Here is a 3,314-nt window from a genome sequence, read left to right as displayed (position 1 = left end):
GGCGAGAATCACACTGAATCACAGTGAAAAATAAAAGTTTCAACGTCTCTTAAGTTTTAATCGCAAACACCCGTGTAAAAATTTAATTTCCTAACCTGCTGCACCATGGTGGTTCAAGTGGGAGAGTTGAATCCTCAACTTCTCGAGACCTCATCTTTCTTGTCGATAACGCAGGATCGTTGCAGCGGTTGTGATGTCAACACAAGGTGTTTTCAGTTTCTTAAAAGACTCGTAGCGGACGTTGTTGGGTTACTTGGGATCATCACCCGGGCTGATATCATGAGGACCCTGGTTTGACACTCGAATAAGTTGTTTTGGGAATTTTCAAGGTTCTCCACCGACGTTGTACAGTTTCATTGAAGATAGATGTTGAATGAAGTGGTGTTGTAAAACGTTTCAGTGTTGAAAAGCCTGATCGCCCTCTGTGAAGAAAAAAAATTATGCTTTGACGATTTTCCCATCGTTCGTGTCATCCAATGTCGTGTTCCAAGCAGTAAGCCGTATCAAAAGTCTCCAAAACTTCAGATGTTTAGATAAAATGCCAACCCGGAAGCAGCCCAATCCGATTTTTCGTGTTCGCCAAGTAGACATGAGAATATGCTTGCTGCTCGTTTGTGAAGCTATCGGTATTGTACGCCATAAAATATAGTTACCATTATTTTTCAGTAGAATACAGAAAACTAATTATTACAAAGGCTGATTTCAAACTTATACGATGCATTTACCTTTCACTTAAAAAAATAAGTTCCAGCTAAATACTAGCCCAATTTCTTCATAAAGAGAATTGAGAGTGCGTCTGAAGCTTGTCAAACGGCATATTTTCGTTATGGTCACCTCTAGCGATAAAATCGGGACAACGGTGGGTATGACAGTATTGTTTATTTCTTTAGCCGCCAGAATGGTGTATGGTTTCTTTCTTTGTTATTTAATTCGAGTGTTCACCCAGAAGTCAGTTGAGCATGAACTTGTCCCTATCCATTAGTTTGATAACGCAGTGCTTGTGTTCTCAGTGGGTTCACAATTTAATTAGCCTGCTCACTGAACTTTTTTTGCGAAGTTCATATAGCCTGAATCCAAGTGTGGCCCCTTTTCGATGCACCCGGTCACTCGTCCCAGTGTGCCAGGGCAGAAAATGTGATTAACAGCCACATAAGGTCTGTGTATCCAAACAACGGGAGCCAATTTGACAAACTCATTTAGACAGTCTGACAAGCAAACTACATTACCAATAGTCTCCTAACATTTCTGACGCCGCCCCCCACGTCCCGCCACGACGGGGAATTGTTTTCCTGTCGCTGTTGGTTCCCTTTGTTGGTGTTACTTTTTCTCAGAATGATTTCGTCTCCACTCCCTCGTCTTGCTGCTCATCCCACGCCCTTTTCCCAGGTTAACCCACCACTCTCCCCGCTCCTTCTTTTTCGCTGCGATCCCCCACCCCTTCACCATGCACCTTTCTGGCATTCCCTCTCTTTCCCCCTCATTGTTCTTACTCGCCCTGGAACCAACATCAACTCTTATATTGTTTCACCTTGAAGCAAATGGACCTTCCTTGCCATATAAGTATAAGTATTAACTACAGTGTTTGTTTCGTAATGCTGTACTTATTTTAGGGCGTTGGCTGTTCGCGCTTGTTCGTGGGCGATTGTGAAACGTCCAGAATCTTTTTGTGGATGGATGGATGGATGGATGGATGGATGGATGGATGGATGGATACTATTAAGAGAGAAAACCAGGAAGATCTCAATGAAACTGACCTAGGTGAAAGCAAGAGAAAGCATAAAAATGTCACAATGGAGTGAAGCTGCAAAATGAAGACAACAGCCTTTTCCTATAAACGTTTCCCAAACCTTTCTCTTCATTTTGCACCATTCAGTGTCCTGTTCAAAATGTTTTAGCCACATAAAACATGATGGGATGAACAGCAGATGTTTGTTTGCTTTCAGTTTTATATTACTGCAACAATTTTTTTCTGTTTTGTTTTATTCCAGAAAATGGCAACATTTGCAAACAGCAAGAACGCGTGACGTCTGCTCGTCTTCAGGGGCTGAGAGTGCCGCAGAGACAACGGAGACAAGGGAGAGACAACTCCAGAGTGCGCAAAATTGGACGTTTCTCAAGCCTTGTGATCTAGATGGGGCCAAAAAAAAGGAATAAAAATTGGAACTAAATAACTTAATGTTCTGTTTCAATGAAATGTGTTGGGAGCTTTTCCCCTCGAGAAAAATTCGAGGATCTTGGACAATCGTGAAAGAGACGGCGGTTTTGACCCGTATGACCGCAGTATTCTTTCCTGGTGATTCTTTGGTAAATACGTTTTGGGTCGTGTGGTTTATTTGGTGGAGCAAGTCAGACACAATCTTTTGTGTCTTGTTTCGTTTCTTGGATCATTACCATGAAGATGTTTTAATGTTCACTTTTAACTGAGATAATATATTGATGTTACAGAAGGCAGTTGTTCACTGCAAACAATTAATTGATGTTTGGTTTTGTGGTAGCATTGTCTGTTAATACTCACCGATCTCTACAAAATGGTTCGTCTGTAGTGTGGTCAAAACAATGCATTTATGTCGTTAATAGTAAATTTATGTTGCGAATTCTTGAATTTAACCTCTCATTCGGCATGGCTTTAAGGACCTAGTGTTTTAATCAAAATTAAATTTAATGAAATTACGAACATTAATTTTACGTCCTTTTTTTGCAGGAGAATAACAGTTGTCTGAGAAACTCATTGTCCCACTCCCATTTTCCATTAATGATAATTATGACCTTTAGGAAATTCGACTCAGTTTTACAAAATCCTCTACCCATTTTAGTGAGAACGTCGTAGATTGAATTAAATACTCGAAGATAAAAAGAGTCCCCGAGAGAGGGGTGAAACAACAGTAAAGACAGGTGTGTGGAAAGATTTTTGTTGACCACAGTGTCATTTGGCCAAATGTTGTGGGGCACCTTTTCTGGCAAGTTAATGTTGCTTGTAGGGAGCTTAGAACATACGTGCCAGGGGCAGCGAAAAAATAACACATTAGGCCAAAAGTGAAGTGCTTCCCACTTAATACAAAATAAGACAGCTAGATTATTTATACCCCCTTCCACAAGCGCCCCCCCCCCCCAGCACACTCACATACACACACACACACACACACACACACACACACACACACACGCTCTCTCTCTCTCTCTCTCTCTCTCTCTCTCTCACACACACACACACACACACACACACACACACACACACACACACACACACACTAACACACACATACGCACTCACGCACGCAGGCACACGCACGCACATGCACACAAACACACATATA

General features: G+C 41.7%; 1 protein-coding gene across 1 annotated transcript in view; it reads left to right on the top strand.

Annotated features, from left to right (window-relative positions):
* The window catches only part of LOC101863747, a 32,763-nt gene extending 29,745 nt beyond the window's left edge, over positions 1 to 3,018 (top strand). The window contains exon 2 of the mRNA XM_005099402.3: positions 1,989 to 3,018. The gene's annotated coding sequence lies outside the window, so the exon portion shown is untranslated. The remainder of the gene's footprint in view (positions 1 to 1,988) is intronic.
* Positions 3,019 to 3,314: the final 296 nt, after the last annotated feature.

The sequence above is a fragment of the Aplysia californica genome, unplaced genomic scaffold (genome assembly GCF_000002075.1).
Source record: "Aplysia californica isolate F4 #8 unplaced genomic scaffold, AplCal3.0 scaffold00211, whole genome shotgun sequence".
NCBI classification, from domain to species: domain Eukaryota; kingdom Metazoa; phylum Mollusca; class Gastropoda; order Aplysiida; family Aplysiidae; genus Aplysia; species Aplysia californica.
The sequence above is the reverse complement of the archived record's forward strand: the minus strand, read 5'-3'. Positions and strand labels throughout refer to the sequence as shown.